The sequence below is a fragment of the Cervus elaphus genome, chromosome 12, assembly GCF_910594005.1.
Source record: "Cervus elaphus chromosome 12, mCerEla1.1, whole genome shotgun sequence".
NCBI lineage: Eukaryota > Metazoa > Chordata > Mammalia > Artiodactyla > Cervidae > Cervus > Cervus elaphus.
In genome coordinates, this window is record NC_057826.1 from 89,159,039 (window position 1) to 89,175,350 (window position 16,312).

Consider the following 16,312-nt stretch of genomic DNA (forward strand, 5'->3'; position numbering starts at 1 on the left):
GATCCATGGAACTGGTGCCATAAACAGTTCTCTACAGAAATAAAACCTTGTCTTTCCTACAGCACTTAATACTGCCCTCCTCACAGTGGATGTTCATTAAAACGTGTTGCCTGGCATCAAAACCAGGCCACGGGCTTCCCTTGCTGCCTCTGGTTAGATGGAAACCTCCACACATCAGCGGTTCTTCCTGGCCTCCAGAGGAGGCACCAATTTCCTCCAGCCCTGAGCCCCGGGGTAGAGAGGAGAGGAGGAGGTGCAGGGAGGAGCCGCAGGCAGCCTGCTCCAGGCCTGCCAGCACCTTGGGCAGTGCTTGGCTGTGGTGCCACCCTGCCCCCGGAGCTGTGACTACAGACAGAGGGCAAAGGAGCTGGAAGGCCTGTGGCCATTCAGGGGTGCCCCTCCCCCCAAACACTGAGCCTAACCCATCCTGCAGTAGGTGGGGTGTGGCAGCAGAGGTCTGTGGCAATGGGGCGCCTACATGTGCTTGTCCTTACCCCCTGTGCTTCTCTGCTTCTCCCAGGAGACTCTGGGCTGGACTGGGAGGGAAAGAGGAAGGAAAAAGAGTGACAGGATAAAGCACTGAGGACTGACAATCTTCAAATTAGAAAAACACCACCCACCCGATGCCGGTGACCTATAATAGTGCTACTGGCTATGCTGGAAGAGGAGCGCTGTGACAACACTGATGGAGGCTAAGTGGGATAACCTTTTTGAAGGACAATCTGGGCACAGGAAATAAATGCTTTTAAAAAAACTACTATCCTGAATTTGAGGACCAGCCCTTGAAGCGTAAAAAATTATATCTGGAGCAAGGACTTGGGCACAAGGAAGTCTATCACAGCATTATCTATAATCCTAAAATGACAAAGCAAACGAAAAACCCCACAACTTAAATGCCAAGAGGCAGAGATTAGTTAAATACATCCTAGTACATTCAGATGATGGACTATTTTGTAGTCATTATACATCAGATTCTCACTACCTACTGCCATGGGAAGACGCTCTAGCATAATCCTTATCTTTGAAAACCACTTGAAATTTGCCATATTTCCTCATTTCTAAGATATTAACAGCTGAATAAGACACCAGAGGCTTAACAAAAGTCTTTTAGGAAGATATGATAATGGGACACTAAACATATATCATGCATAAAATACATCCCAATTTAAGGAACATTAGAAAGTGAGAAATACATGTCTTAAAATAGAAGAAATACAGTGTATTTCTGGGATTACTGCTGATTTTTATTTTATTCTTTATACTCTTTTGTATTTCCCAAATCTTTAGCAGTAAACATGCCTGGGCTGTAGGAGTGCCTGTAACTGTGTCTGATGCTTGCTGCCATGTGAAGGCGAGCGCCACTGTGGCTCCTCCCTGCCCCTGACGCCCTCCATCCAGGGAGGCCAAGGAAGTCACCGTAACCCTAACCAGATGAGTGGGTTTAGAAAAGACCTGAACTTGCCCAGCCCCTGCCAATCCCCTTCCTTCAGGAAGCCCACCTACCAGCCCAGAGCACATCCTCTAGATCGCCCCAGCTCACGGGAGGAAGGCTGGAGTGGTTGTCGTTTGGAGGATTCAGTTAAGCTCGAGGATTCGATATTAGGAAGCCCATTGCCTGCAGATGTAAGCCCCATTCTCTACTGTCAACTTTATCAGTGAACTGGTCATATTTTTTTTTCTTTTGCCTACTTTTTTGTCTTATTTCTCAACTCAAAACCCAAGCACGAAGAGGAGGGCTATACTGCAAGTGTGCTAAGTCATGTCCGACTCTGTGAGACCCTAAGGACTGCAGCCTGCCAGGTTCCTCTATCCATGGGATTCTCCAGGCAAGGATACTGGCGTGGTTGCCATACTCTCCTCAGGGCATCTTCCTGACCCAGGGATCGAACCTGCTATATTGAACCCTCTCAAAACCTTCAACCAATAGGTTGAATTTTAGGGTCAAATAAAATCACTCCACAAAGAAGAAACCCAGAGAAGCACGGCCAAGCACCATGGGGGATGATGCCCCCTGCACAGTGAGCTCTGCCTGGGCTCTGAAGAGGACACAGGGACCAGGACATTCAGGGCAGGTCTCTCTGGAGACCAGAGAACAAGCGGGAACCCTAGGCCAGAGTTGCCCCCTCTTTCTTTGTGCTTCACCATCTCAGTTACAAGATGTCACTGAGAAAAGACTCTGCTTTTCTCTCCTTGCAGCATCTCTTGGTTGCTAAGCAGATCCCTTGGGTAACTATGTGGGCATAAAACCTTTGCAGAACTGCCAGGAATCTGCTTCACCCAATTGTCAAAGTGAAAAATGAAATCATTCCTCTCACCTGTCACTACTTTGCACAAAGCTTCCATTATTGAATGGTGATGGCCCAGATTATTCTCACCTACTTGCAGGAATATAAATGAGTTTTGCATATTTTACCCCCAAGAGAGTGGGAGGGGAGGAAGGGGGTGGGGGGGCCTCTCAAGCTGATACTCTTGTGAGTCAGTGATTGGGGAGAAGCAGGTGGAACAAATCAGCAGAGTCCTCTGCCCTTGGAAAAATGATGCTTCAGGCAGGTAAAGAGTCACCTGATTTAGAAGAGACTCTCCTTAGGCTCAGAGATGCACATGAACCCCTCCGATGACCTCCTAACTAGAGTTAGAATCTGTGAAGGTGAAGACAAGAAAATTTTTCATTGTAAAGAAACTCCTTAGATGATTCTTAATGTGTACTTTCTCTAAATAAATATGTATGCAAATAAGTGCATTGAGAGATCATAGGTGTTATGATAACGTATGTTCAGGAAGGAGTGAGACACTATCAGAGGGATAGTTTATTTTAACCGAGAGCAAGGTAAGTGTTGCTCTGAATCTTCAACAATGGAGAAGGACTGCTAGCAAAGGGATAGCCACCTGAAGCCGGCCTGAGGAGCTAAGAAAAATGAAAACATGAGTGCGCAGTGTTAGGAGGGGAACAAGTAAGGGGACAAGGTTAGGGAAGACCTGGAGATGAAGGAGTTTAGAATCTAACCTGTGGCCCATGAGTTGCTCCAAGAGTTATATGATCAAATTTGCATCTTTGAAAAGTCATTCTGAAGACTGGCACAGAGATGGGTTGGGATGGACCAGACAGGAGGCAGGAAGACCCACTGGAGGCTAGACTGAGCCAGGTCGAGGCTGGGTATGAGGGTGGTGGGGACAAGCCCCTCATCTTCCTTGACCCCGATCCCCTCAGCCACCAAGAGTACAGCACTGAACGTGAACCACAGCATTGCTCAAATACCATTTGTATTGAAATAATCAAAACATATGGAACTATTGCTTAGGCACCAAATATGATGCTGACATATCTATCCAAATACTTAAAAATAAAATTTGTAGTCATCTCATGGAACAAGCTGTAGCTCTGAGGCAATTCAGTTAATCTGATCCCTCTCTAATCAGGGTGTGATGGTGCTAAGTGCACAAAAAGCCCCAAGGTAAACACGAGTGTATCTTCTAGGATTATATTAACACAACTTCTTTGAAGATTGGGGGGGATTAGTTTTTATTAGTTCAAATGCAAAGTATTATACTGTGGTGGATTTGTTTGGATTCCAACGCCTCATTGTTCTCAGCTGTTGGTGCATCTATAAAATCCAGGGTTTGGTTTCCATGACCTCTAAAGTCTTTTCACACTCCAATATGAAGTGACACTTTCCCCTAACTAGTTAACATGCTCATCTTTTCCCTACAGATCTCAGAGAGAGGTCATTTTTTCTATTTCTGTAAGGTCACCCTTCTTAATTCATATTCCTGTTGTTGGCAGCTCTTCACCCAGTTCTCAGATCCTTCTAAGCAAGAGGTGGGGCCCCTCACCCTCCGCCTTTGCAGAGCTCACCCAGCCAGAGTTTCTTCTGTTCTCTCTCCATCTATCTTCTCTAGAGTTTGTCACCTTCCTCATCCCTAATTTGAAAAAGGAAGAGAGGGGGAAGCAATATAGACTAAGTGGCCCTTTCTTCTGGACAGGGAGACTTCCTTCCTCCTTTTGACTTTCCCCTTAATTAGTGCTGGTTTGACATTTTTGAACTCTCTCATTTGGAGTTTGAATTATTTGGCATTCAATGACTTTTTCAGCTTTTAACAACTCTGTCTGTCAACCACTCTTCCTTTTCCTCTAAAATGCTGAAATGCAATAAGAGAGCAGAAAGGAGTTTCCCCACTTATAGTCATCACATCACTCAGAGTAGAATTTGGCTGAAACTTGAACCAAAATTTCATTGGTTTCATCAAGCAAGGAGGTGGAAACATAAGCCTGATGTCACGAAGTTCATAATCTGCATTTTCCCAAACTTTGGACATAATCATACACACATACACACACACACACACATAGAGCACTCCTAGAAACTGTATTTTTAGGGATATGGTTAGAGATTGGTAAAATATTGTCATGAATACAGCACTGGTTTAAAACAGAAAACAAAGGCTAGGGATAAGTCAATTGATCTTTCAATAGAGAAGGAACCACAATAAAGTTTCTAGGGAACACTCATTTAAATTTTAAAATTAAATGAAGAGTAAGAAACACTCAGGAAACCTCCAGTTTTCAGAAATCTTTTCAGGTTATTAAATGATAATCTGATCAGGACAAAGCACAGAACAGTCTGTCAATGAGAGGTTACCTGACAAGAACCTTGATAAAATATCATGGAGAGGGACTTCCCTAGCAGTCCAGTGGCTAAGACTCCATGGTCGCAATGCAAGGAGCCCCAGTTTCAGTCCCTGGTCAAGGAACTAGATGCCACAAGCAAAGATTCCACATGCTGCAAGTAAGACCCAGTGTAACCAAATAAATTTTTAAAAAATCAAGGAGAAAAAGTGTTCAGTTATATATTTAGGGAGAATGAATTTAAATTATACTTATAAAATAAGATCTGAATTTTCTATGATGTCCCAGAAAGTGTACAACATCACACGTGCATGCTGAGTCACTTCAGTCATATCCAACTCTCTGCCACCAGGCTCCTCTGACCATGGGATTCTCTAGGCAAGAGTGCTGGAGTGAGTTGCCATGCCCTCCTCCAGGGCATCGTCTCGACCCAGGGACTGAGACTACATCTCTTATACCTCCTGCATTGGCAGGCAGGTTCTTCACCACTAGCACCACCTGGGATGCCCACAACATCATAAGAAAATACAATTTAAAACCACAGTGAGACACCTCAGTACATGCACTGCAGTACATATACCACACTAGTCAATATGGAACCTAGGAGCCATTGTAGGTCTATTTAAAATTAACCTGGTTCAGTTGCTGGGGTCAAAATCAGAGTGGATGGTTTTGTATATTTAATGAGGATTTTGGAAACCAGAGTATGTGTTCAATAATGATGATGACACTAGTAGTAATAATGACGGTAACAATAAAGGGAAGAGAAGCTAGTCTTGATCATGCCTACTCTGTGCCAAGCATATGTATGTGCCAACGAAAGCACATTAGGCATTGAAACAATGAGACAAAAACCCCACTAAATAATTAACGGAAGTATCTATAAAGGCAAAAGAGAAAAATCAAGACTTCTCAGTTTAGAGAGACAAAGATTATATACGGTTTGATTAGTTTGTAAAACTCTGACAGCACTAACTCCAACTGACTCTGATTGATCTTATTGCGTACTTTCTAATCAGTCTTCCAATAATTTGGCTTCCCACATGGACTTGCCTATATAGAAATATAAGCGCTGCTCCTGTGACCCAGTCGCTCCAGATCTTTGCCCTGTTCAGCTTTAGGACTGTCCAACCGCAGGACCAAGTTCAGTCATTGATATTTCCAGGTATGCTTTCCCATCATCTATAAAACGGGTGAGATCTGAGAGGAGGAGACAGTTTTTCAAGTTCTCTGAACTCTTGAAAATGAGGGTGCTATAGACATGTAGGCAGCACTTAATAAAATTTCTCCTCCAAACTGGAACACTTTTGAAAGCACTATTAAAAATTAGGCTGGGCAACAGGTATATATCTAAAGACTGCCAATCTGCACCATCATTGCGAGCTAGGACATAGTTTCCAAACCCTAGCTCAAACATCAGAAGAAATTTCCATTAGCCCACTACAAAATCAGAAAAAGGAGAGTCTGAAATAAGTTTTTCTTAAATTTATGAAATATTTCATGTATATATGTAAGGCATAAAGAATAAAATAATAGATGAAGTCCTTATAAACTTCTGTCACACCCCCTTCCCTCTTTCCCAGATGTTTATTGTTATTCTGAGTCTTAAATTTGTGTTCATCATTCCCTTAATTTTCTTTATAGTATCACAAGAGATATATATATATCTTTAAATAATGTTATTTACTTTTGTAGGTTTTCTTTTTTTTTTTTTTTTTTAGGTTTTCTTTAAAATGGAATAATCATTTGGTCAGTTCAGTTCAGTCGCTCAGTCATGTCTGACTCTTTGCAACCCCATGGACTGCAGCACACCAGGCTTCCCTGTCCATCACCAACTCCCAGAGTTTATGCAAACTCATGTCCATCAAGTCAGTGATGCCATCCAACCATCTCATCCTCTGTCGTCCCCTTCTCCTGCCTTCAATCTTTCCCAGCATCAGGGTCTTTTCAAATGAGTCAGTTCTTCACATCAGGTGGCCAAAGGATTAGAGTTTCAGTTTCAGCATCAGTCCTTCCAATGAATATTCAGGACTGATTTCCTTTAGGATGGACTGGTTGGATCTCCTTGCTGTCCAAGGGACTCTCAAGAGTCTTCTCCAACACCACAGTTCAAAAGCATCAATTCTTCGGCACTCAGCTTTCTTTATAGTCCAACTCTCACATCCATACCTGACTACTGGAAAAGCCAGTTAAAAAAAGTGTGACTAGAGGGACCTTTGTTGGCAAAGTAATGTCTCTGCTTTTTAATATGCTGTCTAGGTTGGTCATAACTTTTCTTCCAAGGAGCAAGCATCTTTTAATTTCATGGCTGCAGTCACCATCTGCAGTAATTTTGGATCCCCCAAAAATAAAGTCTGTCACTGTTTCCACTGTTTCCCCATCTACTTGCCATGAAGTGTGGGACCAGATGCCAGGATCTTAGATTCCTGAATGTTGAGTTTTAACCCAACTTTTTCACTCTCCTCTTTCACTTTCATCAAGAGGCTCTGGTTTGTGACATTGTACAGGAGGCAGTTATCAGACCATCCTCAAGAAAAAGAAATGGAAAAAGGCAAAATGGCTGTCTGAGGAGGCCTTACAAATAGCTGTGAAAAGAAGAGAAGTGAAAAGTAAAGGAGAAAAGGAAAATTATACCCATTTGAATACAGAGTTCCAAAGAATAGCAAGGAGAGATAAGAAAGCTTTCCTCAGTGATCAGTGCAAAGAAAAAGAGGAAAACAATAGAATGGGAAAGACTAGAGACCTCGTCAAGAAATTAGAGATATCAAGGGATCATTTCATGCAAAGATGGACTCAATAAAGGACAGAAATGGTATGGACCTAACAGAAGCAGAAGATATTAAGAGGAGGTGGCAAGAATACACAGAAGAACAGTACAAAAAAGATCTTCACGACCCAGATAATCACGATGGTGTGATCACTCACCTAGAGCCAGACATCCTGGAATGTGAAGTCAAGTGGGCCTTAGGAAGCATCACTAGGAACAAAGCTAGTGGAGGTGATGGAATTCCAGGTGAGCTATTTCAAATCCCAAAAGATGATGCTGTGAAAGTGCTGCACTCAAGATGCCAGCAAATTTGGAAAACTCAGCAGTGGCCACAGGACTGGAAAAGGTCCATTTTCATTCCAATCCCAAAGAAAGGCAATGCCTAAGAATGCTCAAACTACCGCACAATTGCACTCATCTCACACACTAGCCAAGTATTGCTCAAAATTCTCCCAGCCAGGCTTCAACAATATGTGAACCGTGAACTTCCAGATGTTCAAGCTGGATTTAGAAAAGGCAGAGGAGCCAGAGATCAAATTGCCAACATCCACTGGATGATCGAAAAAGTGAGAGAGTTCCAAAAAACATCTACTTCTGCTTTATTGACTATGCCAAAGTCTTTCACTGTGTGGATCACAACAAACTGGAAAATTCTGAAAGAGATGGGAATACCAGACCATCTGAGCTGTCTCCTGAGAAATCTGTATGCAGGTCAAGAAGCAACAGTTAGAACTGGACATGGAACAACAGACTGGTTCCAAATCAGGAAAGGAGTACATTAAGGCTGTATATTGTCACCCTGCTTATTAAACTTATATGCAGAGTACATCGTGAGAAATACTGGACTAAATGAAGCACAAGCTGGAATCAAGATTGCCGGGAGAAATATCAATAACCTCAGATATGCATATGACATCATACTTATGGCAGAAATCATTTGGTAGGTAGTTTATAGGATTTTTTTTTCTGCCTAATATCTTATGCCTCAGAAGAATACAGCAGTACTTCTGCACTGTTCCTACAAAAAAAAGCCCCAACCCAAATCAAATCATAAGGTTACATCAAGGAAAGCCAAACTGAAGACTAATCTACAAAATCACTTGCCTATAATTTTCAAAAGAGTCAAGATTATGAAAGTCAAGAAAAGGCAGAGGAATTATTCCAGACTGATGAAAACTAAAGAGACATAAATAATTGCAACCTGTGATTCAGAACTGTATACTCTGGCTATAAAGGGCATTTGGGGGGACAATTAACGAAACTCAAATGGGAGTCTGAGAATTAGATGATAGTAATGTATGGATGTGAGAGTTGGACTGTGAAGAAAGCTGAGCGCCGAAAAATTGATGCTTTTGAACTGTAGTGTTGGAGAAGACTCTTGAGAGTCCCTTGGACTGCAAGGAGATCCAACCAGTCCTCCTAAAGGAGATCAGTCCTGGGTGTTCATTGGAAGGACTGATGCTGAAGCTGAAACTCCAATACTTTGGCCACCTCATGCAAAGAGTTGACTCATTTGAAAAGACCCTGATGCTGGGAGGGATTGGGGACAAGAGGAGAAGGGGACAACAGAGAATGAGATGGCTGGATGGCATCACCAACTCGATGAACTTGAGTTTGAGTAAACTCTGGGAGTTTGTGATGGACAGGGAGGCCTGGCCTGCTGCGATTCATGGGGTCACAAAGAGTCAGACATGACTGAGCGATTGAACTGAACTGAACTGAACTGAATGTATCAGTACTAATTTTCTGATTTTGGTAGTTCTATCATGGTTAAATAGGCTATTGTTTTTATTTATAGCAAGAATAAATAAGAAATCTGTAGTATCTAACTTTTCCCCCATAGATAGCTAAATGGCCCAGTACCATTTATTGACTAGGCATCCTTTCCACGCTGACATCAGTAATAGTGCTATGATATTTCAAGATACTCATCTTAGGTCAGTATCTGTGCACTCAAGTCCATTCCATTGACCCTCAGCCGGCATGAAGCTGCTGGCTTTGTGTTTCTTGCATACAACACCACGCCTGTGAACCTGGACGTCATTTCTGCAGCAGCAGCCCTGAGCCCCTGTCTTCCCCACACACGTCAGCTCCTGCCTGTAGCTTTTTTGACTGTGATGCTTCCATTGCTTGATTCCAGACACCTCCTCTCCCTGAGACATTTCTCTGCTTGGAAATGAAAACACCAGAGATTTCTTTTCTCAGCATCTTTGGAAGGAAACCATTCTTTGGAAAGAAGTAGCCCTCAGTTAAAACAAGAGTTCACTGATTAGGGAAGTGTCTGAACCAAGACAACAGATGGTGAAGGTCTCTCGGGCAGAGGGGAGGCACTTCCCTTTGGAGCCAATAGCCTAAGGCAGCAGACCCTGAAGTGTCCTGGTCAGCAGCAGCACTGCCTGGGAACTTGAAAATGCTTCTTCTCAGGACCCACCCTTGACCTAACTAAACCAGCAACTCTGGGCCTTATTTATTTTTTTAATCTTTTGGCCATGTGGCATGTGGGATCTTAGTTCCACGATCAGGGATTGAACCTGCGCCCCCTGCATTGGCAGTGTGGAGTATTAACCACTGGACCACTAGGGAAGTCCCCAGAAGCTCTGGGCTTTGGGAAGCCCTCCAATCATTCGGATCCACTCAAGTTTGAAAACCACGTCCTAAGCAATCTTCATCCTGGACAACAGTCTCTTCCCCTAGCTCTTGGGAGTATACAGGTATGCTCAAATGTATAAAATTCAGTGTTTTCTGCAGTGAAGCCCCAGAAATCATCTGTCCACACAATCAGCAAATGACTCGGTGTAGAAGTCAGATCTCCTGGCCGACCTCAGATTTCTAAGCACCAGCTAGGAACCTTCCCCACAGATGTCCTCCTGGGATCTCAGATTCAGTGTTTCCTCTCCCTTAACCAGCACCAGCTTCTGGGTAGATGAATGGCACTACTACGCCCTAGCTGAGAAATCTTGATACTTTCATCATATCCTCCCTCATCCTCACCAACTACCAAATTCTACTGATTCTAAAGCCCTGCTTTTCCATATGAAGGGTTTTCAAGGTGTGCTGCTTTTCGCTAAGCATTTTGCATGTCAATTTGTTTAGTCCCTACAGCAAACCATGCACCTTACATGGAGGAAACTGAGGTTAGAGAGGCAGAGAAACTTCTCCAGAATCATACAGCTATAATATTTCAAAGGCAGATATTTGAAAGGCCAACATGTTTGTCATATAATTCAACAACAAAAAACCGAACACAATCAAAAAATGGGCAAAAAACCTAGACAGACATTTCTCCAAAGAAGAAATACAGATGGCCAAGAGGCTCATGAAAAGATGCTTAACATTGCTAATTGTTAGATAAATGCAAACCAAAACAACAGTGAAGTACTACCTCACACCAATCAGAATGGTCATCACCAAAATGTCTACAAATAACAAACGTTGGAGAGGGTATGGAGCAAAGGGAACCTTCCTACACTGTTGATGGAAATGTAAGTTGGTGCAGCCACTATGGAAAATAGTATGACGGTTCCTCAGAAAAATAAAAATAGAATCACCATATGTGGGCTCACCATATGATCCAGCTATCCCACTCTTGAGCATATATCCAGACAAAACTAGATACAAAAACATACATGCACCTCTATGTTCATAGCAGCATTATTCACAATAGTCAAGACATGGAAACAATCTAAATGTCCATTGACAGATGAATGGATAAAGAAGCTATGATACGTATTTACAATGGAATACTACTCAGCCAAAAAAAGAATAAAATAATGCCATTTACAGCAACATGGATGCAACTAGAAATTATTGTACTAAGTGAAGTAAGTCAGAAAGAGAAATACAAATACCATATGATTTACTTACATGTGGAATCTAAAATATGACACAAATGAACCTGTCTATGAAATAGAAACAGAATCAAGGACAAAGAGAACAGACTTGTAGTTGCCAAGGGGTTGGGGGAGGGATGGTGTAGGAGGTTAAGTTAGCAAATGTAAGTGATTATATATGGAAAGTATAAACAAGATCCTACTGTATAGCCCAAGGAACTATAGTGAATATCTTATGATAATCCATAAGGTCCGTCTAGTCAAAGCTATGGTCTTTCCAGTAGTCATGTATGGATGTGAGAGTTGGACCATAAAGAAAGCTGAGCACCAAAGAACTGATGCTTTTGAACTGTGGTGTTAAAGAAGACTCTTGAGAGTCCCTTGGACTGCAAGGAGATCAAACCAGTCAATCCTTAATGAAATCAGTCCTTAATATTCGTTGGAAGGACTGATGTTGAAGCTGAAACTCCAATCTTTTGGCCACCTGATGTGAAGAACTGACTCATTAGAAAAGACCCTGATGTTGGGAAAGACTGAAGGCAGGAGGAGAAGGGGATGACAGGATGAGATGGCTGGATGGCATCACCGACTCAATGGACATGAGTCTGAGTAAACTCTGGGAGTTGGTGATGGACAGGGAGGCCTGGCGTGCAGCAGTCTACAGGGTTACAAAGAATCAGACATGACTGAGCAACTGAACTGAACTGATGATAACCCATAATGGAAGAGAATATTTTTACTAAAGAATGTAAAATTTACTAAAGAATGTAAAATTTACTAAAGAATGTAAAATTCATTTACTAATGAATCACTTTGCTGTACAGCAGACATTATCACAACATTGTAAACAACTATACTTCAATTAAAACAAACAAATAATAAAGGCTGAAACTGAAATCAAGCTCTGGATTTTAAATACCCATATCTCTTTTTTCTTCAAAAGCTCTAAAATCATCATTACTCTTCTAATGATGGTTTCTAACTGGTACCCAGTCTTCAATTAATCCTTAATAATGCCTTGGGACATCTTTCTAGGAAGAGGAGGCTTTTCAACACTCTAAAATCTTCCAAGCAACTTCACTGCCTAAGGAATAATTCTAACCCCCTAGTGCCTATGGTCCTCCACATCCAGACTCCACGTTCTTCCCCATGCTTACCTCCCACCCTGTTCCTTAAACCTAAATCACATCCTGTACTTTGCATCTGTTGTTGCTCAACTGCTCACCCAACCTGAGAAACCTTCAACCATCCAGGCAGTGGGACTTAGCACTCAAATTCTCCCACTGGTTCTTAAGATGTCAAATACAGATCCCATCAGTATGTGTAAGTTAAGGTGGTAATTTTACAATAAAATTGATAAATAACTCCCTCGGTGACCAGGGGTGGTAGTTTATATTATTTCCCACAAATACCCCATTCTTCTCCCTGGGGGAGGATCATTCTTTCACTGTACTCCTGACAGCAGGCTTGGCCACCCGACTGGCTTTGGCCAGTGGAGTTACAGCATAGGGGCCTTACATGACTTCCAAGCAGAAGTGTAAAGAGCGAATGGATGGTTCACTGGACTCCTCCCCAGCAGGAAATAGCCTACTGCATCAGCCCGGTCCCAGAGTAAAGATAAAATGGGACAGAACCACAGCCAACCCACCGTAGACATACAGCAAAAACAAGAAATCAACCTTGGTTTATAAGCTATGGAGCTTTCCAGGGTTTTGTTATTGAGGCACTGTCCTGACTATAGAAACAGGGATTTCCCTGCCCCCGCCCCCAATCTTCTTTCAATGGGATCAATTAGTATCCATTCCTGACACCAAAAGAAGTCATACTGGGCCAACAGGGTGGGAGTGTTCTGTGTAAGGAGAAGATGCTTGACCTGACTGTCTTGGCCTTTCCCTGGGGCAAGTGATCATTAATAGAACCTCAGCCCAGCTGCCCCCCAGTCTAGATGGGTCATTACTGCTCCATCGACCAGTGTCACACCTAGGAGATGAGCCTCACCCGCGGAAATGTCCTAGCAGAGGGGAGGGTGGAAGAGGGGGCTTGTGTCTGTGCTCCCCACTCCCAACAGGCTCCCGTGTGAGGAGCCTCGATGTCAAGAACTTGAAGCCATTGGCTCAGGTGGCTTAGCAGTTGGAAAGAATTGGGATGCACCCCTTCTCCAACCTGAGCTGGTTCATCCCAGAAAGGTCAGACTCAATGATGGGCAAGTTTAAAGCCAGGGGACCAAGAGGAACCTCCAATCACCACACACCTGCCTTGGTGATGAGGCTTTCTATGCAGACTGGGATTAAGCTCAGGACAGACTGGAAGACCCCTCCCAGTTTTGGGGTAGCTTACACACTGCCTTCCTCCAGAGTGCCTCCTGTCCTCTTCACCTTTGGTCCAGTGATCCCCTCTGGCCTTTCCGCAATAACTAACCCAGGGTTGCCTGTGACAACCTTGGACTTGTTCCCGAACGTCAGCTCTGATGACACTTCCTCCACAAAGCCTTTGTTCTTCCAATTGTCAACTTTCTCCTCATTCTGGAAAGCGGCAGGCACTGTGCCAGATGGACTGAATTCTACATCCCATCGTCCACAGCAACATCCTTGAGCAGTCACAACATTTATCATAATGGAGCAAGAACATTCCTCGTACTCCCTCTTATTTTTTAAACCTAACATTGACTGACCAAAGCCGATTTAACAATTTTAAATGAAGCATGACATTAGCTTTAAGATTCGTTGCTAAGAGATGACCTCTTTATAGTTTCAAAATCCAGAACCTCATGTTCACCTGCTTGATTCAATGTAAACTCTGTACCCTTGAGAAAGAGAATCATTACTAAGACTCAGGCTTATAATCAGTGTTTAGGGAGCGAAGAGTGAGAAAAACTGTATGTCAATCTGAAAGTGTTTATCTTTTTACCCTAAAAATGTTCAGGGAACCACAGCAAAGTGAATACAGTTAGTATCCAATTTCTGAGGGGGATACAGTCCAAGATTCCCAGTCGATGCCTGAAGCTACTATGCTTTTCCCTATATAATCATACCTATGATAACGTTTAATTATATATTAGGCACAGTAAAAAAATATTTGAATTGCCAGATCACTACCTCTGCACTTTGTGCCATTAGTAAGTAAAGTGAGTGTTACCTTTACAGTCCATCGGATGGTTGCCACAGGAGGGATGGTGTAGGACGGCATGAGATTTCATCACACTCTGCAGAATAGCATGCAAATTTAAAACATATGAATTGCTTATTTCTTGAATTTTCTGTTTAACCTTTTCAGACCACAATTGGCCAAGGTTAACTGAAACTGCAGAAAGCGAAACCACAGATAAGTGGGGAGACTGCTATATGCTTATCCCTAAACCACACATTTACAGAGGTTACAACTCTAAGTGCATGTTATGCGCTCCTTGCCACAATTTTTAAAAAGTTAAAGTCCAGCTATATCTAAGTAATGTGTCTTGGAAGGTCTCAGCACCGCTGAATCCCCGTACGTGACTGGGTGAGTCACGCTGTAGGGAACACCACGGGCTAGAGCCGTTCTGCAGCCACGCGCAGTTCTGTCTTTGCTCCACCCACATATTTGTTCAGATCTCCTGGGTCAGTCACCACAGCGGGGGTGCTCAAAGCCCCATGTCCTGTGATCAGGGTCCTAGGGCTGCCATAGCAAATTCCCACATGCTGGGCAACCGTAAGACAGCAGAAATTCATTCTCTCACAGTCTAGAAGCCAGAAATCTGAAACCAAGGTGTCAGCTTTAGGAGGGCCATGCTCCCTCCTAAAGCTCTAGAGGAGATTTTCTCCTTGCCTCTTCTGAGCGCCTTGTGGCTGCTGGTTGCCAGCAATCCTTGGCACATCTTGACTTTTAGACGCACCACTCCACCCCGTGTTGCATCTTCAAGTGGGCATCTTTCCTCTGAACGAACCTCTGTCTCTAAATCTCTCCACTCACTGGACTTAGAGCTCACCCTACTCCAGTTGACATCAGCCAAGACTCCACTCCCAAATAAGCTCATGTTCACGGGCACCAGGTTTAGGACATTAACGTACCTTTTTGTGAATGCAATTCAGTCTATAATAGTCTGAAACTATTTTTTTCTTCCAATTTCTTTGACCAACACAAAAATCAAAGACTTTCTAAAGGAACATTATGAAGAAAATAAACACAATCAAATAATAGCAACAACAACATAATAGAAGTACAGAAGCATAAAAATGGAGATGTTTATTCAAAGATTGTTGACATCTGGCCATAGTTTGATTTCACAAAGATCCTGTTCCTGAACCAGAGGGGTCACAGTTTTGATTGTTTGGAAGAATAAACCCCCACTTTGTAAAGGTAAGTCAGAGCCTTCCCACTGAACCCTGCATGACCGTGGCAACTGAGGGTGCCCTTCTCTACCTCAGAAGGGTCTCTTCTGTGAAACCGCAGCGATAGCCATGGTGACACCTTTGGCACCATCTGCTTAGTCTGAGGACTACGATTAGTCTGCAGTCTTTTTAAGTCTTTCTTAGGCCCTCTGGGGTGCAAGCTCCACCTCCCCTGGTGCTACCTCTCCTCTCCTCCATTTCCATACTTGCTATAAAAACAAAACATGAAGAATTGTGTATTCAGGAGCAGTTTCCTCCCACCACCCTCCCTTCCCTCCACCAATCAAGTCCTCCAAAACACCATATCATTTCCATGTCATTCCTGGATTTTCTCTAGCCTACAAAAAAAAAAGAAAAGAAAATGGCAACAGCAAAATAAAGGAAGAAAGGACTCTATGAACGAAAAGAGACAGCAGGGATGCTGTGATGAATGTAAGAACTACCTGACTCTACTGCTTGCATTCTCAGCTTCAAGTACTAGAAATAAATAGGCAGGCTTCTATGCTGAAATTTTTTTTGTAGCCCTACACAGCCCATCTCACATTTAGGGCAAGTAATTTTCAATTTTCTGAGTTCTATTATCATTAGGAAGGTAAACAATAGGAAAAAAAAAAGCAAGGAAGTCAATTAGAAAAAAGTTAAATAAATATATTTGTATTTTAAAGGTGGTATTATCAGCTTATCTACTGCAGGATTACAGACTCTAAAAGCAGATTCTCCACATGTT